The sequence below is a fragment of the Passer domesticus genome, chromosome 3, assembly GCF_036417665.1.
Source record: "Passer domesticus isolate bPasDom1 chromosome 3, bPasDom1.hap1, whole genome shotgun sequence".
Taxonomy (NCBI): domain Eukaryota; kingdom Metazoa; phylum Chordata; class Aves; order Passeriformes; family Passeridae; genus Passer; species Passer domesticus.
The window spans coordinates 9,150,238-9,177,017 of record NC_087476.1 but is presented as its reverse complement, the minus strand read 5'-3'; the positions used below and the strand labels follow the sequence as shown (position 1 = coordinate 9,177,017).

At 35.9% G+C, this 26,780-nt stretch overlaps 1 long non-coding RNA gene across 1 annotated transcript in view; it reads left to right on the top strand.

The window, feature by feature from the left end:
- LOC135295936 (uncharacterized) overlaps nucleotides 1-26,547 on the top strand; it is a 56,840-nt gene extending 30,293 nt beyond the window's left edge. The window contains exons 3-4 of the long non-coding RNA XR_010357973.1: nucleotides 24,501-24,685; nucleotides 26,263-26,547. This is a non-coding gene — a long non-coding RNA (uncharacterized LOC135295936). The remainder of the gene's footprint in view (nucleotides 1-24,500; nucleotides 24,686-26,262) is intronic.
- Nucleotides 26,548-26,780: the final 233 nt, after the last annotated feature.

The following is a 26,780-nucleotide window of genomic DNA, read 5'->3' as shown; positions in this document are numbered from 1 at the left end:
CAGGTCTCTGCCTCAGTCTCCAGCCTCCATGGAGGAGAACATGAAAAGAAACAAGTGCCCATAATGGGTGTTAAGGGGAATGTATTGAGCTCTGCCTGGGAGTGGATGAAGAATGAGTTGAGAGCTTATGGGTCAGATTTACGGGGCAGCCCCAACCATTCTATGATTCTGCTTAGTTTTCTGCAGTTCACAATAAGACCCTTTGAAATGCACCATTGAACACCTCAGGGCATCCTACAGATGGCACCAGCCATCATGCCATATGTTCCCTGGGGCAAGCCACTACATTAGTAGGAAAAATTAAAAATAGTTTGTCATTTTGAAAGACATATTTAGTACAAAGTATTTTTCAAGCTAAAGAGCAGGGATGGTGTGCATCTGGAGGCAGAAGATTAGACAGCTTTACAGCAGGAGTAGCAGAGATATATGGTGCTTCCTTATAATACAGCCTAATTTAGAGGAAAGAAATTGACCTGTTAGACAAAGCCTGGATATTTGACTATGATTCATTCAGGCACAACTGTGGATCAAAAAGATAGACAGAGGACTAGAACAGAAATCCCTTAGTTTCTTCCAATTTCATTTGAAGTCAATTCAAGTCTTTCCAGTTTTGTAAACTCAGCCAAAGCTAGAAGTTAACCAGACTGTATTGTATAACACATAAAATTAATTAAGCATTGTCATGTGAATTGAGATATTTCAAATAACAGCTAAGGTAAGATTTAACTTTCTTATAGCAACCCTGAAGCCCACGATCTACTTCCAGAGTTGGAGCACCATGCACAGAGAAATAACCTTCAGACTCCATTGCTTTTGATATTATGTAAGCCAAAAGCCTTCTTTTCACTATTATCCTCTAGTTAGTATTCATGTAATCTTGCTTTCTTACTCTCAAGATAAACAAGCAATTGACAGTCCCTTCATTTTCAGCCAAGCTTACAATTTAAAAAGCTGCAACCACTTTCACAGTCATAATTAGCAGCATGTGGGAATACTGGATCCAGTCCTCTACCACAATTTTCACTACTGAAGCAGAAGATATGTCTAGACTGCAGACAGAGAGGTGATGGAAAGTCATACCTGAGCTGTCTCTAGCTAATTTGGGTTTCAGTTACAGAGGAGATGGATGAAAGGGACCTCTGTGTAGTTATACCAACCAAAGAAACACTTTCATGACCTTGCTGTGTCAGTTTGTTATCATCTGTACTCAAAAAAAAAAGTGGAGGGCTAAATGTTTTATTCTTCGGTTCTCCAATTCAGACCCATTGCTAACAGCAGCTGTGGAGTCAGTACCAGTCTTTGAAAGCCCTGATGCTACACCTGTACTATGGGCTAGCTACCAAAGGCAGAAGGTGTTCACAACACCCAGGCTCACCACCTTTACAGCACAGCTTTTAACCCCGATACTCCTACACAGAGTTTGTCAGTGTCCAAAAATGAGCATTCCTCATATATGAAGATTTTAAAAGATACAAAATCCAGTTATCCCACTGTATTTTTAATTTGATTCACACTGAGTTAAAAATAGGAATTTAACACAAAGTTGAAAATTTCAAATTGATGTTCATCTGCTGGTGTTCAGTATGCCTTTTGCTACCTGATTAGGAAGTCAGTGTTCCCCCTTTGGGGGGGATATCAAATCACAGTGATCTTCTTTTGATAAATTAGCAGATTAAAAGTTTAACAGTCAAATTTTAATGGATTTTCCTCTGTCTAAATCACTTTTGTGACTTTTTCTTCCTCTTCTCTTTGCCAACCTTATTTTAAAAGAATGCTGTCACTAGACGCATATGGAATATTAAATTTCTGTTTCAGCAATACTAGATATGGGAAGAAAATATAATAATTTCCTTGTTCATTTTTCTCTTGATAATTAGACCAAGTAAATCTTCTTGTCATAGGATTTCAACTTAGGAAAATTAAGTCTGTCTACTTTAACCTCAAAATCCTTTCAGGAATCACAGGCCACTACGACAAAACTCTTTTTTTTTTTTTTTTTTCAGTTCTGTTTTGGAAGTGTATGTATAAAACCACAGTGCAATACGTTAGTACTGCAAATAAGCAAACTTTTACATTTTGCTCAGAAATACACTACATTGAAAAATATAGATTTGGCTCTGAACAAATTAATAAAGTTACAGGCACAGGTAAAAATGAAGAATGACGGGTTGGCTGCTGGAAAACAACAACTGAGAATGGAGAAATTATATAAAATATTAGAAATGGGTCAATTGTAAAAACCTGATGAAAGTTATTATAGGGAACATAGAGATTTAACTAGTAGTATGAAAATGAAAATAACAAAGCTGTGGTTGAACACCCGAAAATGTTTTTTCCTATCAATGTGTGATATTATAGAACATTTTTTTAAAGAAAAATTTGTCTGTTGGGGCATTTTAAGCCTATATTGGAAAAAATAGTTGGATGGAAATAATCTCACTTGGGTAGCGATCTGGACCAGATGGTCTCATTATTTCAGTAAATAAATAATGTAATGAGTTTAGTACCATGATCTATTGAGTAAGCAAATGCCATTTTTCATTACCAGTTTTTTAAAGATACCCTTTGGAAGGGAACGGTCACTTGTTGCAAAACCTAACTCAGCTCAGACTTTAAAAGAGCTTTAATATGATAATATTTCCATTTACAGGAAGTCTGAGTACATATGAAATGAAAATATTATTCTACTCCTTAGTTTTTGAGCAGAGATACAGCTTGGGAAATTTTTGTATAGCATAGCCTATGGTAAACAAGTTTCACTGAAAAACATACAAAGTTAATTTTACTCGGACATTATCTGCTGCATTCTATAAAATACTGTGGGGACACATTGATTTCAGTGGTATTTGAATCAAGCCCTAAATTCACTTTACAAAAAATAGAATAATTTGTAATGTCTAAACATAATGAACCTTTAGAAAAAAAAATATTTATTCATCCACCAGAGAAATGCATTAAAATAGCATTAAAGTTGTGATGCAAAACAAAAGATGTGAAGGAGTTTTGTTAAAAGTAATGCTTACCATATGTTGTGCAACACACTGACACAACACAGTACATTTAAAAAGTAGTTAAGGGGCACCCTGTAGTGTCTAGGTGTAGGGTGACATCTGGTAATTTTTCTTTTGTGACTCAGAGTTTAATTTCATTTGATTTTTGTGTCACAATCCTCCTTTTAGTGTGCTAAACTAGTTTTCTTTTTAAGTAGGTGGACTGAAAGTAAAATGGACACAGCTCAGGGAACAGCTGACAATACACAGGTATATACACAGAATATTCATACTAAGTAAGCTACCTTCCACCCCTTGACTGGCATGGAATACCCATTGATCAAGAAAGGGAAGGTTGTTGTCATCCAGTCTTTTACAAAACACATAAATAGTTATTTGAAATTGAAGCCTCTTTCCTAATTTCCTCTCAGCCATCAACCTAACCCACAAGTACAAGATTCTTTGGCTCTTTCTCACCAGGTGCTGTTACTGGGATGTCTTCCTTCTGTGGTGCACATGTGGTTATCTCTTTAACCACATAATGCATCACCACAGATTTTTTTGGTTTTGTATACTCATCCATCAAATATGTGGTGCCTTGATCTTTCCTGTGTTACTTGGCCAAAGTATATCTGAATGATTCTTCCAACAAGTCAAAGAAATTAGGGTTACAGTTTAGTTGTCAGATGTTAAATCCCTCTAAATTCAAGTGAATTGCACTTTAGAAGCTAAACATTAAATATAATAACTTTTCTATTGTGATACAGATGCTTAAAGCCCCCTTGGTTGTCTTCTCAAATATCATCAGAAGCCTGCACAATTCCCTAAGCTCCATTTTAGGAACTCTGATACCTGTGACATTGGATATGGTTCTCCTGTAAGTCACCATCTGTCATCCATTTGCAGTTACCTCAGGTATTATAGAGCAGTCATATAAAATTTTTATTGTGCATCACCATCCTTAAAACATTTTGAGCATGCACCCTCAATTTATATATATATTGAACCTTCTTTTAAGTGTCTTCAAACCCAAACATTTCTTTGACTCTGTACTTTATTTATTATTAATATATATGTACTACCTTATTAATGTTTTATATGCACCACATGACACATGAAAATAGATATTCAAAATTAGTGAGATAAACATAAATTGAACATTATTTACAATATTTTATTCCTTATTAGGAATAATATAACACACACATTTTAACATGGGATACTTAGCCCTTTTACAGATATTTAAAGTATATGCATATTTAATGATGGGCCGGGGACCTCTGTTTTCAATAGAAACCCTCAAGATCAGAAAAATGCCATGGAATAATAAGGATTCTGTTATGAACAGATGTACCTCCTGAACAAATTCCTCAGCACCCTGGAGTCTGATTATATTCAATACAGTTTTACCTCTGAAGGCAACTGGTAGCTAATGTGTTGTCATGAGTCACAACATTAGTATATCCTGGAGAAAACCTATTCAAAAATATTCAGATAATTATTGTATTACCTCGACATTGAAGCATTATTAATAAAATCCTCAAACAAGGATCCTCAACATGACCCTTTATCACCATTCTCTCAATGACCAAATTACCATAGCCTGAGCATAAATATTGTGGGTTTTTTTTAAATCTGAACAGCCTCTGGCTTTTCCATGCACTGCTTTAATATTGCACATCGTACATGAACTCCTCAGCTTAACTGAACTCAGATCAGATTCCCACCCAGTCCCTATCTGTCTTCCTCTTCTGTCTTTAATTGTGTCCCTGCCTGTCTCACCTCTAATATCTGAGGACTAACACTAACTTCCAACCAGTCCTTATCTAAACTAATCTCACCTATTTATCTCTAATCTCTTTTTCTCTTCAGCTTCCTACTCTATATTCTGTACCAGTCTAAAGGTTTGGCAGTAGGGGAGATTTCAGCTGATGGAAGGTGCCCCTCAATTGCAGTGCTTCTTCCAAACATTTTGTGTTATCAGCCATGTCATCTCCAATTTACCAAACTTCAGTGTAGGTAGCTGTCATTCAACAAGTTGTGCATTTCCCTAATGAAACAAGATAGTTCAGAAGGATAATAAGTATTTGAGTGGCAAAATAACAGAGGATATAAAATAAACCTTTCTGAGTTAGAACAAATATCCATCTAGCACAGTTTTCTATCTTTGTGAATGGGTCGATACAGAGGCTGATTGAACAGTAAAAAAGAACCACACATATGTAAGATAAATTCTTCTTTTCACATAGTGCCTAGTAGCTTGTGCTGTGCAGACATTTGTGACAGAGATTGCATCTGAACCATGTTTTACCACCACCACCAGATCTATTCCCAATGAAACTGTCTGACCTTTTAAAACTCATTTATGCTTTTGTTCCTAAAGCAATCTATGGCAATGGATTCTACAGTTGAATAGTGCATGGTGTGAAAAGCTCTTACTTTTGTTTGCTTTAAACTCTCTGCCTAATAATACATTGGGTCGTTCTTAGTTCTTGTGTCAAATAGTGAATAATTGTTCTTATTGCTATTCAGCATGTCATTGTGATTAATGTCTTCCTCATATTGCTAGCAAATGGAGTTCTAGTCTATTAACTGTCTACTTTTATGAAAGCTATTACATATTTCTGATCATCTTTCTTTCACTACACTTCTATTGTATTTTATTTCAGATAGATGTAGCAGAACAGTACATATTGTGCAAAATGCAGGTGCAACTCAGATTTATACAGACTGCAGTGCTGTTCAGTGCTCTGCTGAGCACTTAAGATATTACTATCACCAATATCAGTAGCACAGCTGTCTTCTGTTACTGTGCTTTTACAGAACTTAGAATAGAGGACACAGAAGATAATATGGAATAAATATTGTTGTCATAGGCATGACATTTGCAAGTACTCAGTGTAGTATTTCCATTTAACCCAGGCTGTATTATACATATCTCCAAATAAAACCTGTCTCTCATAAATGTATATATATAGAGAAAGAAGAAAGAAAGAAAGAAAGAAAGAAAGAAAGAAAGAAAGAAAGAAAGAAAGAAAGAAAGAAAGAAAGAAAGAAAGAAAGAAAGAACAGAAAGAAAGAAAGAAAGAAAGAAAGAAAGAAAGAAAGAAAGAAAGAAAGAAAGAAAGAAAGAAAGAGAAAGAAAGAACAGAAAGAAAGAAAGAAAGAAAGAAAGAAAGAAAGAAAGAAAGAAAGAAAGAAAGAAAGAAAGAAAGAAAGAAAGAAAGAAAGAAAGAAAGAAAGAAAGAAAGAAAGAAAGAGAAAGAAAACCCCTGTGGACTTTAATCATAGACAACTTGATCAGAAGTGGCCTTTCACAAATTCCCCGCAGGGTAGTGGGAGGTGTCTTTTTCTGTGATTAGTGTTTATAATGCTTTAAAAGTGGATTAGGACAAAGAATATTAGGGAGTGTTTTTCCCTTGTAGCAGAATGAGCAGACAAAGATAATTATTTTTACTGCATTGATCTTCTAGCCATTGCTCAACTGCAAATTGTGTCATATAATCTAGCAGCATATAATGCAGACATGACAAAATAATTAGTGGCTTTGTCCTAATTTTTAATTTTTTACGTATATAAAAAACAAAAATCAAATTAAAGAATCGGTAGAAGATTAAATTAAAAATGTATCATTAGAGTAATATTTTAACTGGATGATTGCCTGTGATGCTTTGAATAATGTTTTAGCTATCGTGGCTCTATACTGCTCATAGGAAGAAAAATTATAGTGAATCTGCTTTTTGAAAACTAATCCTTTCTCTCTTATTTAGTCAATTGGTGAGATCAGTTTCTATAAGAATATGGTTCAGTTTAACAACAAAATTTGGTGGATGGATTATATAGAGGAATCCAAAGGATAACAGTAAATGAAAGTATAGTTAAAACTCACTACACAAACCAAACTGATACTCCTTTACTAATGTCTGAAATCTGAAAAAATGTGCAGATTAATCATTGCTTAATGCCTGTTTACCAGCAGCATTACTCACAACAAATTGCATACCAATTTAAAATCTAATGCAAATGTTTATCTGCAGTGTTCATTTCTAGGACTGCAACTTATTCCATCATTGATTTCACAATGAACTTAACAGCCATGAGCTTCATTTTATTACCAGTAAAATGGGAATTATTCTGCATATTTAGGAGGCATCTCTTATACTAGTTGGCTTTTGCATGCACTTTTTTTATTTTCCCTGGTAACACGAATGGTCAAAATCTTTATCAGGTCACATAAACCTTCGGGTCTTGGCACACCATGCTAGTCCTGTGTGTCCCTATTAATTACCAAAACATATACCCAAGAGGTAGCCTGCAAAACAACAACAACAGGATGCTCATTTAAAACAGAAAGGCCAGCAGCCAATACTGGCCCCATTTGACCTCAGTATTTTTACATTATGCTCTTTCACAGCTCCTTACAAAGTTTACCCAGCTGAAGTGGGAGCGTGGTGTTCAGGGCTGTACACTCTGCTTTTACCAGTGTAATGAATCTGACCCACTTAGCTAAATTGCATTTGTACCCTGATTGAATGCTTTGGTGCCACACTTGTGCTCAGAACACTCTCACCACAAAACCTACTTGGGTGATGAGTCTTGTTTACTACCCATTTTGGCATTACACTGTCACTTAGAACCTTTGCTGTTTTCAGAAAATCCCTGTGGATCTTCAATGCACTTTAAATTCAGGGTTTTTTTCTACTGATATATCTATATATGAATGTAAGAACAAACTTTTAGCTTTCTTCACCTGTAATTTGGAAAGAATAAAGTTAACTGACTGTAATACTTTAAACAGAACATAAATTAGAATTGCAAAAAAAGCTTCTTGGCTTATGAATGCTCCGTGTAACTGATTTTTTCCCCCTATTCTTATTAGTATAGAGCATATTGTCAGAACTTAACTTATAATAAATAACGGATAATTAAAGTATGCTCACTCATAGCAAGGCTGAATTTGACCCTGTATTTATGAACTGACAAGTCATCTAGGCAGCTACTGTGCCTCAGGTGGTGCTATTGTATTCCTAATCATACTTACTGTCAATTAAAAAAAAAGAAAAAGTAGAAGTTGCTAACATAATTATTACAATGAAATGAAAATTCGTTCCCACAATAGTATTGAAACAGCTAAAAGGTCACAAACTGTCTTTCATTAAGAGTCTTTTAAAATATGATTTTTAAAGCACAATGAACATAAATATCCATTTTGTTCTTGAACAAACTCCCAGATCACTGGAAAGGTGTTGTAATGAGATACTGTTTTAGTGTAATATATTTCTTCAAAGCAATAGGCAGTAGTTACTCCCATCTGTCCCTGTACTGGGGACTCTTACATCTGCAGTTTTTTCACAGAAAAGGTGGATTTTAGAAGTGTCTAAGGAGTCAATAATGAGGTATCCAAATTCTTCTTATTGTGTCTAATTTTGCATTTTTCTAAAATGATGTGAGTTATGTATTCTTTTAGTATTTCAAACATGCCATAACATGATTCTTAATTTATTTTTTTTTAATCCTGAAAGCCATTACATTTGTCTTTAATCATTTGAGAGGTCAAGCACAACAAGGAAGCATACAGTGAGGGGAAGCAAGAATGGGTAATCTGGGAAGAATACAGAAACACTGTCAAAGCGCTGACAGACTGAGTTAGGGCAACTAAAACAAACAGAATTTAATCTGACCAGGGATGACAAAGACAAGTAGGAGGAGTTCTGTAAGTACACAGGACAAAAAGGTGATTGGGGAAAGTGACTGGGGAAAATGGGGTCCCGTTTTTGAGTAAGGCAGGAGAGCTGATGGCAGAGGACATGGGAAATGCTGAGGTACTGAGCACCAGCTTTGCCTCAGTCTTTATCAACAAGATGGGCCTTCAGGAATCCCAAGTCCCAAAAAACAAGGGGAGTAGCTATAGCAAGGAAGATGCACCATTGGTGTGAGGATCAGGGAGAACTTCAGCTGAAGTTCTGAAACTGAACATTCACAGGCCCATGAACCCCAGTGGGACATCCCCACTGGAGTCGAGGGAGCTGGCAGATGTCACTGCAGAGCCCCTCATAGCCATCTGCAATCAGACATGGTGACAGGGATTAGTACCCAAAGCCTGGAGAAAAGTGAATGTCACTCCTGTTTTTAGGAAGTGCTAAAAGGAGCTCCCTAACCCTAAAGGCTGGTTAGCCTCCCCTCAGTCCCTGGGAAGGTGTTGGAGCAGCTAATCCTGAATCATGTCAAATTTCCAGGAAATTCATCAGGACAAGTCAGGATGGTTTCAGCAATGGTCATGACAGGGCAGAGTGTACCTTCAGCATGTTTGCTGATGGCACAAAACTGGGACAAGTAGCTGATTTCAATACTGATTACTCAGGCAGCAACCTAGTCAATTCTGTTTGTTTATCTTAAAATAAGACAACTAGACTGAGCACAGCAATTACAGTTATGGGTAACAATATAGCTTCAGGAAAATAGAGATCATGAGCTGGTAGCTTTGTCACAAAATTATAGAGGAAATATTTAATGTTTTCTTCTGTCCCCAAATCCTTATATAATGTATTTTCTCCTGTGCAACTGAAACATATTTAAAATTTTGGTTATGTATATCACTGCAGGTGATGCATATTTTAAAGAATGAGAGCCAACTTTACTACTGGTTCAGGTCCTGCGTTTTCAAAAGACGTGGTATGGACAAATTAGATCTATCCCTTTCTGTGCTGCACTTAATGCTGGCATTGCATCTGAAGCACTTCTATTTACAACTGTGCTGCTGCTCATGCAGCAGCTGTAACATTCAAGGTCGTGACTCATAACAGAGAAGATCAAATTTCCCATCAAATCCTTTACCAGTGTCTGCCAGTAAGCCCCATTACTTGTTTTAGTTTTTTAGATGCTCTCTTTCTTTCTAAGCACAAAGGAAATATACCTCTGTCCTTTTCAGGCCTTTCTTCTTTCTGCTTCCTCTGAGATCTCTCAGACTTCACACAGCTGATGATATCTTTCTCAGACTAGCAGACACATATCTCTTAGTAAAACTGCCAGCAGCAAATGCCAACTATTTTCTTTTATCAATACTAAGATGGTCCCTAACAGCTTGGTTTAGTTTCTTGGTTTTTAGCTGTAGTTGAGAGCTGTAGCAGTTAATGATAATGTTTGTCTAGTACTGTTCATCTACCTGCACCTAGCAGGATCCAAAAATGTTTTATCTGATCAACAGAACGTGTAGAGGGAGCTGTGTGCCTACTATTGACAGAGAAGACTGAAACTAAATAAAAGTGAGAAAGAATTCGCATAGGCACCTCGTACCTTCCTCTCTTTTGATAGCTGGGAGGTGATACTGTGGATCACGGCTATCCAAGGCTCCCAAGAGCGTCTCATGCAACCATTATGTATCATTATAGCATCTCTTCATCATTACTGAAGGAACAAAAGCCAGTTAGGGGGAGGGAATGTGAGGCTGAAAAGAAAGGGGAAAGAAAAGGATAGTGTCAAGAGAAAATTTCAGTAGAAGAATAGTGGGTATCTTGCTTTTGGCAGTGGAAAACCTGACACTGTTATTCCACCTTTAGGCTGGGGTCTAAAATTCAAGAGAATTCAAGTTTATCAAAGAATATTGTCAGTTGGAAAGGACCCACAAGATCATCAAAGTCCAATTCCTGGCCCTGCATAGCACCATGCACAAAATTCACACCACGTGCCTGAGGGCATTGTCCAAATTCTCCTGGAATTGTCAGGCTTGGTGCTATGGCCACTTTCCTGGGGAGCTGTTCCAGTGCCTGAAGACCCTCTGGGTGAAGAACCTTTTTCTAATATCCAACCTAAAACTGCCCTGACACAACTTCAGGCCATTCCCTCAGTTTTGTCACTGGTCACCACAGAGAAGAGATCAGTGTCTGTCTGTCCTTCCCCTCAGAAGGAAGTTGTAACTGCAGTGAGGTGTCTGCTCAGTCTTCTTTTCTTCAGGCTGAACAGACCAAGTGACCTCAGCCACTCCTCATGTGGCTTTGGCTCAAGGCTCTCCAGCATTCTTGCAGCCTTCCTCTGGATGTTGTCTAATAGCTTTTTTCTTTCTTATATTACAGTTACCAAATTATCAATAAATATTCTATTTTGTCATTATTCTAGTGATAATGACAAAAAAGTCTGACTTTTAAAAATTATAATTATTTTTATTTATGAATTTGGCACGAAAAGAGAAGCACTTTATTAATAGTTATAGGTATTAGTAAGTGATATTAGTTACAGTCAGAAAGTCAGGAACATGTAGAAGTAAGACACTAGGTATGCAAAATGCCATTTAAAAGGAGCAAGAATCTATGACAAATGCAGTGATAGGAACAGAAGAAATATAAAATTCAAGTCCAAAGTCTTTTGGGTACATAAGGGAAAAGTAATCCACGCTACAATTTAGAAGCTCACCTATTACTGCTGTGAGAGAAGAAAGGTTATTGGGTGGATAGAATGATTATGGGCCATTAACATAATGCATCCCTGGAGAGATAAAATCATCTCTTAGGCTACATCTGAGGAAGGGTTTCCAAGAGCAATGTGATTGCACGAGGCACTGTTGAGACCACTCCTGTAAAGGCTCACCAGTGCCACAAAGGAAAGTTGAAACAGGACTGAAACTTTGCACCACCTGTCCAAGAGGACTTTAAAGAGAGCATAGGGGCTCCTCAGTGAGGAAAAATAAAATCACTTATTTTATTTTGCCTAAAATAACTTATTTTGCTTCACTCAAAGGAGTCTGAAAATTATGTGCTTTGGAAATGGAGATGGGGGAAACACCTAGGAGAAAGAAAATATTTACATAAAATAGAACCAAATTAGATATGAATAAATTCAGGCTCTGAATAAGAAGAAAAAATTCTGAAAGGATAGCATGCAAAGAGAAGTTTAAGATCAAACAAAAACACTTCTGAAAGGATAATATCATGTAGCCATTGACCTTAGCAGAGCCTGAATTCAGTAGTTCAGGATTTCATTCCCAAGAGTCATTTCCAATACTGATGTTATGGAAATACAAGCTGATCACCAGGAGACACAGAGACAAAGCACAAGGAAATTATCAAAAAGTTACAAGTGGCCACATGTCAAAACCAGAAATCCTCTATGCCCCTGACCTTTGCCTGCAGCAAATGCAAAGCTTCTTGACAAGGAAAGCCTTGTTTTGTTGCTGTGCAAGCCACAAACCATTTCACCAGATATGACCATACCTCCCAAAAGTCAATGCAGTCACAGACCCAAAGTACTCACTTTGGAACTGCCTACCTTTTTTCTGTCAAATTATGAGGGCTCTTTTATGTAATTTTTGGATCTTACTTAGGAGTATAATAGGTTGGGAATTTTTAATGGCTAAAATTAAATAGTAAAAAAGAAATATTTAAAAATAGCAGTACTATCAATAATAAGAACAATAATTCTGTTGAGTCAATGTAGATTTGGTGGAATTGGCAGGTATTTTCCAGTCTGAATGAGGTTTAGAAATAGATGTTGGCTCTGAGAAAACTGTCATGGGACTGCAAAATTTTCATTACCATCTCTAATTTACCTTGATCTGAAGTGACCATTGAAGTACCTAATGGGAAAACTAACATTTAGCATCCTGCTTGCTATAATATAAAGCAATACAGAAATCCCAGGGCAGGTTTAAACAAGCCATACATTTACAGTTATTTCTCTCAGAACCAAAAGCCCCCAAAACTCAACAACATAAAGCTGTGGGGTTTTTAACCTGAATTAGCATCTCTGACGTTGTTCACAGTGTGACACCAATGTTTTCTCTGTTTTTTTCTGAGGGAGTGAGATGAGACAGGGATAAGCAGTGAGGCTTAGGGGATGAACAAGCAAACACTGATGCCAAAACAAATACTTGTGAAACTAGAATCTCAGACTTACTCTGAAATTATTGTTTCTTTCCACTGCTGCTTACCAATCCCTTTAGCTTTTTTATCTGTTTCCATCTTATTTGCTTGAAAGTGTTCCTCAGCAGGGCTGAGTCATATGCAATATTTATAAGAACCTCTCTTCTTTAAAGACAAAATTTTGTTTCCATTAAGGAGAAAAAAATATGAGCTGGGAATACTTGTGACCATGAAGAGTTGTTATTTCTGAAAAATACTTCTTTCCTTGAATAAGACAATCAATTATTATGAAACAAAATATCTATCTGTGATTTAATTTGTTAGCAGGTTAAATGAAAGAATGTGTATGCCCATCTAATGTTTTCTCAGGGTGTAAATACACATGGGTCACTTGCAATTGTTCTTGAGACTTTAGAAACTTATAGTCAATACTTTTTTTCCAGTCTGTGGATTTTATTTAATGAATTGAAACCATTTTAGACGAGGTAATGTTAGTCTCAAGACAGATAATTCTTTTACTTTAACCAGCGTGAGGAAAAAAAAAGAAAGGCAAACGTTAACTCTCAAGTCCATCTCTATTTTGCACACTTCAAAATGATGGTAGACTGAATTTCTTGATACTTTATCAAATTTAAAGATTAAATGTGAAACCTGAGTTCTCTGTAGGTATAGAATTATTGTTGCCTTGCAAGGTACTCTTGTTTCTTGCTGAGCATAATGTAATTTCAGAATAGCAAAGGATTGTTGATTTACAAGCTAAATAATTATTTTATTCGGGTCTGTATTTAACAAAACACAAGCTTGAGTGATTACATTCTTCCTACTTAATTTCCCCCTGCATTTATAGTAATAAGGAATTTGAAGCTGATCTTGCTCATTCAAGTGTTCATCAACATAGCAGTGACTACATCTGCCCATGGAGTTAGGGAAAAGAATATTTTTTTAAGGATATTTTATAAAGGTCTTTTTTTTTCTTCTTTTTTTTGAACATTTTTCTGATATGTGGGTGCATTTGAAAGACAGGTGATTCACTCCTGGTTTTAATTGTTCTGGTGAGGGAAGGACACCTTCACTGTTGCTATCACCAACACAACTTTCAGTTACTGTAAACAGATAAATACATGAAAATTAAATTATCTTTTAAGTGCAGTTTCAGAAAAAAAAAGCTGATAACTATAATAGGAAAATGTTACTTTAAGTCTGTTATGACTGCCTGAAATGCCTTACTTTCTATCTCCTTAAATAATTCAGAGATGCAGTTGCCTCTACTATTGTGCTGTGTATCCAAGTGCAGTTAACAGTTGTCACAACCTACCTTAAAGCTATTGAGATCATTTCCAAAGACATGGGGTGAAGCACAGTTCAAAGAAAGCTGCTCTGACTTATTCCCTTTTCCCTTACCTTTAGCTCAGCTGTGAGTAAACGTGACTTGACTTAGAGAGAAGGGAACAAATTGTCTGATGGTCTTTCCTTGTGGGGGACACAAAGATTGATCTGTGAGAGTTCAAATCTTACGATTTTTTTTTTTTTTTAGACCTTAATGCAGTCTTGTTTTACTTGTCTGGCTGAGCACAGTGCACTGACAATCTATTTTCTCCTTATAATAGAGCTAATGGCAACTGGAAATGACAACTTCAAAGTTAAGTTAGTGTAACATTGTGTCACTTTTTGTGAGAACAATGTTAATTAACACATCACTTTGCTCCATGCTAGAAAAATACTGTTATTAATTTCATTAAAACCTCAATCCATGATGTTAGCTAAGTACAAAAGGTGTGTCCTTTTTGGTACTGATTATTTGACAAAAGATTAAGTGGAAAAGAGGAGTTCTTTATATTTTTTGTTAAAATTCTTGGAAACTGACCTGGATTTTGACTGTAAGATTCATTAATATTCATTTGTATATAATTGCCTTAATTTTAGTGATAATGACTTCAGTTACCAACTGTGTGATTGATGGGACTTGTGTCTTCTCTCTGAAGGAGATGAGCTAAATAAAAAAGTAGAAACTTGCCATTCATGCATGATATTTTTAGCTGCCTTTAATTACAAGCTAGCTAAATAAGCATGCAAACCTTGCTATGATTGATAGGATCTCTATGCTGTAGTGATTATTTTACTTGAAGTTAGAAGGTGCTTGAATCAACTGAGTTCTAAAATTAACTGGAATCTCTCTTTCAAAGAAGCCTCAAGTCTTACTGAAATTAGCAATGAAGAAATGCTTAAACACTTTGGCTGTTCTAAATGCATATACACACCCTCTCTCTCTCATTTAGACAATAATCTTCATAGTCATCTGCAAAGGCACACCTAGATGGGCGTTGAACATCCCAACTAGATATGAACCAATTATCCTTCAGAGCAAAGAAATCCCTGTGTTTTCAAAACAGCCTCATTCTTCCCCAGAATGGAACATGACTTTCTAAGATTCTAGCAATGCAATTCTATTTGTTGTCATGCCAGGCAGTCAATATCTCTGCTTTGGCATTGTCCCATGTTGCAGAGCAATACTCAACAGAGAAGACTAAACCTCATAACACTCCTTTTGCATCTTCTGTTATCAGTTATATCTTCCCTAGAAGAAGTGCTTAGAAGAACCAAATTAGCTGAGTTTGCTGCTGCTTATTTCAGTGCCCTGGCAAAAAAATATTTGTCATTTAGAAAAGAGGAAAAAATAAAATAAAAGACCAATATATTTTCTTATACACTCTCCACCATGCTTATGAGGGAAGTGTTGAAATTAATTTCATTATATTACTCACATATGGAATGAATGTATGATGGTCTTGTTATCATATGTTAGGCACAGTCTTTGTGCAGAAGGTGACTTTTAAAGCACACTGAAAGAGTGTGCTGTATCGTACAAACTGAAATAATCTCTCAGAATAGTGATTTTTTTTTTTTAGTGAGATTATTTTCTTGGTGATCAGGACAATTTCTCATTATTCATTTGTCATTTAAAAACATATCATACTGTTCATAAAGTCAAAAAAAAAAATTATGTTGAGAGTGGTGCTAGAGAGGGGATTAGAACTTCAAAAGAGTGATTTCTTAATCTATAATGACCTACATTTTCCTTCACTTACTTTAGGGAAACTATTCCCAAATAGTGTTATTTAATACCTTTTTTTAAATTATATTTCTCAGTGATTCTATGAACAGCTGCTCCTGTGAGTTACTTGACAGACTCTGTGGTTGCTGGAAGAAAATTCAGGAAACCCCTTTGTACATGCACTATGGGTGTGTCTTAAACCAAATTTCTCATGCTGTGCTGTAGCTCTTTCTCTGGATGTGTTCAGGATCAGCATAAGGAGGATGATTGCAGTCTGCTTCTGTCCACAGCATGGATTTCTGCCAAAATTTTTGAAATTAAAAGCAACCACCCATAGACTGGAGTAAACCCATGGTCTAATGAGTGGTACAGGGGAACATTGCAACATTATATTTTCTGACCAGCAAAACCATGTTGATGAAAACACTACAGAGGCACTGCACAGTAGGGAAAAGGCAAAACATCCTTGTTTACCTTCTCTGAATGGAAGAACTGACTATATTGTATCAAAATGGTGAGAATTGATTGATGTACTGGGCACAGAGTACACAGGCTGTACTGTGCAGCTTCCCCTACGCCACTTGCTTTCTACTGATTGCTGTGTTTTAGTTGTTATTATTATAATGTAATGATAATCCTCCACTTTTTTAAAATTTAAATAAAGACAAAATAAATGGGTTTAAGCAGCTCACAAGCTATTTGTTGTTTTATCCTTAAAATATTTATGTTTTAATTTATTAAACAATTAAATAAAATATTACATTGCTAATAGCCACAAAGACAAGAACAATTAACAATGAAGTCTGTTTACAAGCTGATTTATCTCAGTAAATACCAGCTTGATATTCAACTGCAAATGCAGTTATGGCATTTTCAATTCTCTTCATTGTTGCTTTACCTATCACTTGCCTCTACAATTTCAGGTGTATTCAGTAGTGGTCAATGGAACTCTGTCAATTTATTTCAGCAGCACATCTTGCCCTAAATAGCTAATGCTGACTCATGAAATATCTCAGTCATTTGAAAGACAGAGAATCAGCTCTCAATGAAACTTGAAGCCAAATGGCACAAACATTTTATGCTTCTTGGGTAGTGGCCCTCAGTATTGAAGTGTCAGGGTCTGAGAAGGTACATAAAGGAAAGTTTCTGAGAGTGTCTGGAGAGTTCCTGAACAGTCCCAAATTCTCCTGAGGCTATCAAGCTGAGAACCTTCCGTCATACTATTGTTAACATTTATTTTATTTGGGAAAAATAAGACAAAACATCTAATCTTAGAGTGAGAAAAGTCTATGTATATGAGCATGAAGAGATTTCAAAAGTGCATCTGAACACAATTAATTTACTTTCCTCTCTGGACCATATTTAACCAACTATCATAAGTGCATATAAGAATTAATATTTAATGGAAGATTTAAATGGCTAAACTGAAAACCCACCTGATCTATTTATATCCCTGGCTCATGTCCAGCGTCTCATCCACCAGCAGCCCCAATTACTTCTTGCCAATGCTGCTCTTGATCTCCTCATCCCCCAGCCTGGATTGGTACTGTTACCCTAAGCCAGGTGCAGCATCTTGCACTTGGCTTTATTAAACCTCCTGAAATTCCCCATGGTCATATATTTTATTAATCTTTTCTTAATTATGACACTGTAACACTATAAATGAATGAATCTCCATTAATAAAAGATGCTAAATGAGTGTCCTTCAGTCTGAAGGTGTCTAAGATCAGTACATGTAGGCAACTTCAGGAAATTTTTCCATGAGTTTCTCCAAAAAGTTCATTGACTTGACTAAGATAACAGCTTCTAAAGATAAGATGGTGCTGGATAGGATAACACACTGTGGAAGTTGTGTTTCCTTCACATTGTGAAGGAAAAAAATAGTGTAATCTGTGGCTGTTCAAGCTTTACATTGTGCCTAGTTTACCTTTTCTACAGACACAGCTGTGAGGTCTGAACTCATGACAGCATCCTGATCTTTAAGTCATGAATTTCATACCTGGGCAGATCTTTCTCTTGAAAACACATAAACAAGGTACACAGTCTACTACTGACAGCAAGAAGATCAAAAGTGCTCTAGTAAATCATGAAACCAAGAAGAAGGAAACCACAGAAAGTAGGTAGTGCCTGCAATAGAAGGAAATTTTTCCTGCATATTATGTTCCAGGCATTTTCACAGACTCACAGAGGGGATGAGAAGGTAAGGGACACTTAGAGGTTGTGTTGTCCAACCGCCCCATCAAAAAGAGAATCATCTAAAGCAAGTCACTCAGAAATGGACCTAGCTGGGTTTTGAATATCTGAAAGAGTAGATGGAGAAGGCCCCAGATCTCTGGGCTGTCTGTTCCAGTGTTTAAGCACTCTTACAGTAAGAAGTGTTTGCTTGTGTCTGCAGGCCATTGCATGTTTCCACAAAGAAACATATCTTTAATTTTTTTCTCATTTCCTGTAGTTTCATTTGACAAACCCAAGTTGTCATACTGAAAAAGACAGTAAGTAGTAATTTCCTACTGTCCGTTCGTGATACTCATCTTTCAGACAGACCCTCACCCACCATACCCCCAAAGTAATTTATTTTCCAGGATCATTATATCTGCACTACTTAACTGTTTCTCTAGAGAAAATATTCCACCAAGTTGTGATAATTTATTTTTTCTTTGTACTTTCCCACTCCTGTCATATTTTTTGCATACCCCCAAGATATGGACAAATAATAAATATATACAGTGGAACATTTTTTTAATATATAAATTTATTAATAAGTACAGTAATTGTACTTTCAAATGCTTCCAAAAGTGGTCAGACAACCACATTCTATTCTTAAATCAAGCCATAAATCTGGAAGCAGTTGCACATTGATTTAAAACTTTAATCTACAAGATTTTACTCAAATGAAATAAGTTAAATAAGATTATAATACACCAGGATGTATCAGCAATAATATTTTACATATTTTTCTATTATTTTTCACAATATTTCGGTTTCTCCTTCTGTCCTCATATAAGAGCAGAATGCACAATAAAGGGCAATTTCTCAGTAAGTTTTTGTATTGTTTTAGTGACTATAGTCCCTGAAAAAGGTTTTTTGCTGACTGAAGAATATGTATCCATGAAACAGTTAAAACCCATAACCCCTTGTCTTGTCACAACTTTTCCACTGCTAAGAGCAAGGCAAACCCCACAGGCCTCAAATTTTATGTTCATCTTTATATATGACAATGGGTGAACTGAGGAGCATGTTTCATATCTTCTTACCCTCTGATCTTTGATCTCTTTCTTTTTAAAGTGTCATGCAAATGATTAAGATCTAAGAGAAAAAGCAGTAATTGGACAGAAAGCAAATGTCCATCAAAGTGGAGAGGGAATGTATTCTATATTTTTCAACTAACGAAAACAGCCTTCATATCACAGGACTGTAGCATTATGTTTCTAGAACTCTCTTCTTCTCAAAGCAAACCTGCCTGAGGTGCTTGGTTAATTATTCTGCTGGTTCAGAAAGCCTGCGGAGAGCTCAGGTACTTGTGTACTCATTCATCTCTAATTATTAGATTCAGAGTTGGATGCTAGCTGATTCTACTTGTGTACAAATGTCTCCAAACAGATTTGAGCCTTAACACAGGAAAAAAGCTGTCAACCATATGCAAATCAGCAGACCAGGAGAGTAAAAAGACCAAAACTGGCAACACCACTACATGAAGGGCAAGACTTAACTGAGCACCCACACTGGAATTCTGCAGATAAATTTATCTAGGAAAATCAAAAAGGAGGAAAGCAGACTGCAGTTGGCTGCATAATGCCACAAATACCCTTGAACTTTGAGACCTAGATGCTAAAGCTCCATTCTGCAACAAAAAACTTGCATGATAGAAAAGGGATGCCTTGCTGTGGGGGGACGCTCAGTGTATCAGTGGGGAAGTTTTACCAGTCACCATTGTAAGTACTGGAGATAAGGATGCAACTGTGCAGTTCCATATATGCTTTTGTAATCACTATGAGCCTATCAGTCACATTCCTTCTTCCAGAGACTAAATAACTGGAAAAAAAATCTGAAACAGAATAAAATCATAGGTCCTGGTTCATACTTCTTCGTATTTTGAAACTTACCTGTTACTTGACCTATTAGATAACCATTAACAAAATTCTCCTTTTGGTCTAGGGAAAAAGGTGAGTAATTGAAGGGGTCAGTTCAGATCTGGATCAACCTCCATAGAGGCTTTCTCCTTGGAGCTGTAGGAGGTACAAAGTAACAGTGGTAACGTGACTATTCATCCTGGTTTGTCTGCCTCAATGCCTAAAATAAATAGAGATGCATGCAGAATAGAGCTTACAATTTCAAGAGAGCATCTGCACTCATTTCTTTCTTCAGAATGAATCAACATTTCTTTATTTTCTCACTGAGAAGATTATTGAAGTTATTAAGCTTTTTATTTTATTTTTTTCAGACAGATAATCAGGCGCTGTACCTAAATCCATCAGCAAAAGGAACAGGTTTTAAGAATAAGGCACAACAGCAACACTACTGCTTAATGTGAATTGTAATTGTAGAATTAAGTAGATAACAGCAGCATATGAGAATAACATAGGATTTATTTCTGTTGTATTATAAAGCTAAAGAATTCCATCTGATGAAGTACAAATAGTTGGTAATTTTGGTCTTAAAGTCTTCAGTAAAATTGAGAAAGCACTGTCTCCCAGGTTGTAAATATATATAAAACTTAATCCAATCCAGAGGAATCATGCATCAACTTAGATTTTTTTTTTTTCCATAGTGGAAAACCAGATAACAAACAAATTTTCCACTGTACCTGTAAAGTCAGACCATTACATTATGATCATACGCACATTTTAATGGAAAATTCCTGTAGGAACTATTGAATTCTGTCCTGAAATTTGTGTGCCAATATAAATTTTGCAGGGGAAAATATAATGCTAATAATATAAAAGAAAAATTAAAGTTTAAAATGTTACTAAATTCCAGGTTCAAACACACTTCTGAAAAATGAAGCCAAACACAAACACTCCACGAATGGAGCCAGAGGTCTTTGGCCATGCCATCAATATCTCTGTGTCTGTTAGTACTTGCTAAACTACAAAGAAACAGATAAGGACAATTGGAGAAATAGGTGATATAACCATGCACTTTTTCCTCTTCATGAATACACACAGGTGATTTCACCTGAAATATTTTGAGTTGTGCTTGGATGCAATTGTCACCATAACACTTTCAAAAAATAAAATGTCAGTTTAGACCATATGGAAATAAATAACTAGTTTTTATATAAGCAGGTACATAGGTATATGGAATTTTATGAAGGGAAAGATATTTTCTAAGAGCTCTGCCTTGAATAGCTTTATGGAAAGTTGCTGTATATTGGTGTAGTTATACTGTTTCACGTCTTATGAGAACCTATTATTCTGTTCTATTCTATTCTAATGTATACATGAGAAAAGTGTACAAATCAACATTTGCTGTCTTCAGAGATAGCCTGAAGCCACAGGAAAAAAGCTACCACCTGCCAAGATCAGATTTCTTATCACAGATTTTCATAGTATAAAAATAACTATATAAATTAATGTATATTTCTCACTGAACCAGAAGCAAAAGAACAATTTTATCATCTGCCAGTGTGAAGAAAATCTCTTCTCCCCTGGACCATGACCTCAGCCCAGGCACCACTGTAGCGTGCCCTTTGATGAGTGAGACTCCAAATGCGAAGTGCTGGAGGCTGTGTTGATGAGGATTGCACTCTGTAACTTATTTATGAGACATATTTTGTATGTAGTAAAGGGCAAAAAATAACGAAATGTAATGCTGTTGTGTTTCATTAATTTATATAGTTTTTCATAGACTCTGGAAAAACTTTCAAGCAAAGGCTAAAACTCACATCTGAGCAATGAGGCATTGAAAACAGTCAAAGCTGCAAACCAGGACAACATTTAGCAGCACTGTTGCAAAGTGAAAAAAAAACCCAAAAAGATATTACTTCCTCTTTCCATCTTTAACCCTGTCACACTAAAACATCACAAGTACTAATGAGAGCTGCAGGTGAAGGCAGGGAATAGGAAGAGCATTCTCATCTGTTTCTCTTGTAAGCCTGCTGGCCAATTTCAAAGTCGCCTCCCATTGTGTCTCTTTTCTGCATTTTTGATTTTGGGCACAGTGACACTAACATCATTTTCAAGATACTTTGAAATCTTTCAATGAAAACTACATCATTAGAGACGTAGTTATTTCTTAGTGTTTTATTCCTTTCTAGTACTCCAGATTTTCCATCATCCAGGGCATCAGAGACCATATTTTACATACTTTAACTCCACTTAACATCATTTGACTCTGGAGATTCTTCTTGTAACAAATGAGCTGATTGGATAAAGATATTTTAGCACAAAAAATCTTAGCAAATAATGAGGGAAAAATTCTATATTGCTATATATATAATATATATGTGTTATCTATATACCATATATATGCTATATGTAGCACAAATAGAAACATATATATTTGTATTTATGCATAGATAAGTAAAGATATATATAAATATATATAACATATTTTTACATATATTTGAAGATCATTTTAATTGATGAGGTAAACATCAAAATCTTTTTATGAACATAAAATATTATTCGTTAAATTTTGATTTGGTTGTTAGACCATAGGGTATAAAAATCCAAAAATAACACTGTAACAAAGTAAAATGAAATCCTCATCTGGTTTGCATGGAAATTTTTTTTTTAAAATACTCCACTACTTGACTTTTTTCTTCAAATAACTTAATATCATAATTTTCTAGAAATGTAAAAAGTTTGATACCTTTCTTCCAACAAAGTTACAACACACTTTTTCTCAAATCCAAATCAAATTTCTAAAGATACAAAATCTTTAGATTTCTTTTATGTTAATCTTCTCCTCTGATTTTGGCTTCAATAAATTAAGGACACAAATGTGAATAATAAAATGGGAAGAAACAGTTTTATATTGTAAATCCAATTGTAGACAACAGTAACAAGAAAGAAAATATCAGGTCCTAATGTTGGAGTATTCAGGTATCACACCTAATATTGGAGCATTCATAATCAGCTGAACTAAAGTTGGAACATCAAACCTTCCAGTAAGCTTCAGGATGAAGTCTCCAGTAAGTTCCATCAGTCATTTGTGCCCTGGGACCATGAGATAAACCAGGGCAGGTTGTCACCTCTGATGTGAGGTTCAGGGCGTGTGGAGGAATTCTTTGCACTGGCTTTTGTTTTTCATTTCACATCCTGATGAATGTTATATCCTCTGACCGTCTTTGTCTCAATGCAGAGTTCACAAAAGCCACCTCTTAAAGCTTTACATGGGCTACATTCAGAGTTGTGAAATAGCTGTAAAAAATATAACAGATATAGGGCACAGACAGGCAAAATCTGCAATATTGCTTCTCACTGTCTCAGACACAATGGCTGCAGATGAGCAAAAAGCTCAAAGTGCAAATTAATGCAGTGATATCTTCTGTAACAACCATGTTAAAAACATCAGTGCTGAAGTTCTTGTTCTCATTTTAATAGCATAATATTCTATGCAGGAGAACTGTATCTTTTTAGTGGCCATAATCACATTGATTCCTACATTTTTTTTAACCATACAGTTAAAAATTATTTTCATTTCAGTGACAGAATGACTATAAAATACCATCTTGGAGGTGATTGTGAGAATTAATTTGTGTAGGTTAACATTTGTGCTTCCACATACATATGTGCTAGGATCAGCCCTACAGTTTACATTTTTCTTTGTTTCAAATCATCAAAATCACACTGATAACAGCCCAACTGATTCCAGTATTTTGTAGAATGTGACTATTGTGGCAAGATGTCTGTTCTACAACATCCACGCAAATGTACAAAAATGTGGAATTTATTTAAAATCCCAGGATATAATCACAATACTGGAAAATTCAGGGATGAAAAAAGGGGAAGTTGTAGGAGATACATGGATTTGAATAAGCAGACAATTCAATAACTCAAGAGAAACACTTGAATTGTTTGGATTGCTCTTATGGAATACATGATTCAGACTGCATTCAAAAAGGAAAAAAAGAAACCTATCCACGGAACTAATAGAAACTCTGCTTTTGAACTACTCTTTGTTCTTGTGACTGTAATTGAAGTTTCCTTCTCCTTCTCTTTTCTGTTCCTTTTCTTATTTGTCTCCCTGTGATTTCCACCCACTTAGCAAGGTCATGACATGTGGCTTACAGCAGGACTGGAAATTAGACTCAGGCTTTGAAGAATCAGGCTGAACAAGATACTCAGAGAGGCTAAAAGACCTTTTTATCCTACTGTTTCCTTAAAGGGTATTCTTTAAATTTGCTCTCAGTAGATTTCACAGTATGCAGAGAAAATTAGCTGCTTTCCATGATCATCCATAAAAGAAAACAGGAGGAAAGATGTCTAATCTTGTGTGAGAAAACAGAAAACTTTTGCAAAATGTGACATAGGGCTTGTTCAGAAGAAAAATGTATGAAATAATTTAAAAACTAAAACCTGAGGAAGGGTAAATCAAGCAGGGTTTTTTTGAAAGAATGCAGTAACTTTATATAATGCAATGAAAATGCTCTTTCTGTTTCAGAGCAGTTCAGCATAGAGGCAAAGGGAATTTCATCATTTGAAGACATCACCAGCTTTCAGGAATGTGAAACTAACCACAGATCTGCAGCCTCTATCTAATCTACAAGTTCCATCGTCTCAGGTCTCAATATTTTCATCAGTCTCATAGTGTGTCTGAATAAAATTGAGCAACAAGGCTACCAGAAGGTAACTGGAACAAGATATATTCTATAAAGAGGGCTGGGAAAGACAAAGAGAAAAGGGAGTGTATTGAGCAGATATTATAGCAGTCAGGTAGGGGAATTTCCCATTAATTTTTTATCCTAAACCCTCCCTGGTTTCCATCAATCCTGCCTTTTAAAAATTAGCACGTATGCTTTTCTTTCAGACAAGAAAAACAAGTACTTGTCCCTCTTCCTAAGTTAAAGATTGTCAAAATTGGGAAAAGATGGGGCAGAAATGGTCTTCACAAATCAGATTGAATAACAATCAATAGAAAGAGAATTTTTTAATAACTGCAATGAGAAAGCTTTGCCAAGCAATAAGAAGGAATATTCCACATTTTAAGCATTGCTCTAGAGTTCAGTGAAAGGGCTTCTGCAGTCCTTTACATTAGATGGTTAACTTATCTGGCTTAGAACATTTACACATTTCTTATCACTATTCCCTTCATAAATACCATTTTTTCTTGTTTTCTAGATAACCTTTGATTCAAGAGTTCTTTAGATAGTTAACTTTTTGTATAGTAATTCAGCAGAAGTTGCTTATCACCTTAATACAAGAGACCCCTCAGCTGAAAATTAATTTGAAGGAGATTGCCAGCTTCTTTTTTCCTGTTCACCTGTTTGTAAATGATAAAGCAAATAAACATTTCTTGAAATACCTGTGTCTAGCACTTAGTTCTCTTGAAACACTTTACATGCCTAAGCATAGTATCATACATCTATGATTATGCATCATTTTAATCTAATTCTTTCTTCCTACTGTGAAATTCAGTTCTTCCCAATTTAATGCACAGTTTGTTTTGCATGTAGAAGAGAGCGTAAACTGAGATGTCTGTCTCCTGTTTCAAATGGTTAAAAAATAGTCTTTATCACAGATTCTGGCATGTTGACTGACTAGGAAAGACTGAGTCCATAAACACAGGGACTGGAGTGTCCTTGGTCTCTTTTGTCTCTTTTGTCTATGAACAAAGATAGCCCTTGGCAATGAATAACTCAACATATATACCAAATATGCCTTTTTAGGGTCTGGAAGGCAGTAAAAAAAATTGGTAGCAAATAGTGTTGATTAGATGTATTAAAAGAAATGTTTTAATAAAATTGCTTGACCGCACACATAGAGTATTTTGTTGTAGTGAGTACTAAGCAAATTGGGAATCAGTGAAAGCACAAAGCTAAGAGGGAGTCCAAAGAAAAGCTATGAAGAGAGTGAAAGGCCTTGATGTGAAGCCACAGAAGAAGCAGCTGAGGACACTTGGTCTGTTCAGCCTGGAGGAGATGGAGGGCAGACCTCACTGCAGTTACAGATTCCTCATGAGGGGAAAAGGAGGGGCAGGCACTGATCTGCTCTGTGTGACAGTGACAGGACCCAAGGGAATGGATTGAAATTGTCTCAGGGGAGGTTTAGGTTACACTTTGGAAAAAGGTTCCTCACCCAGAACAGGCTGGGCTCTGAACAGGCTCCCCAGGGCAGTGCTCACAGCACCAAGCCTGACAGAGTTCAAGAAGCATTTGGACAACATTCTCAGGCACATGGTGTGACTCTTGGGGTGTCTTTTGCAGGACCAGGAGATGGACGTGATTGCTGTGGATCCTTTCCAACTGAGAATATTCTCCAATTCTATGATATTTTTGAAGTAACCAATTGCCTGAAAGAATTTTATCAGGTGATGTTATTTACTAACTCTCATTCCTGTTCTATTTCATAACAGTTTCTCAGTGATTTTGTGTGGCTTAGAGAAATAGTTTTTATTGAAATAATGCATTGAGCATGCTAACAAACTAGAAAAACCCCACCAAGATTTCAAATATTCAAGTTAATTAGAAGAAAAGTCCTTATATTAAAAAAAAAACAACAAAGACAGAAAGTAAATTGTGATAATATTCTTGTGACAATTGCAGCTAAAATTTAAACTTTGTTGAAGTATGCATGTATATGGCCTTTTCCTGATGTTTAGCAAAGTAAATGTAATATAAGAAATTACTGAATTTGACATGAAAGTTTGCTGGATGAGACAGCTGACAAATCTAACAGATAGTGCCATGAGGGATGGATGTATTTCACAGATGGTTAAGGAGGA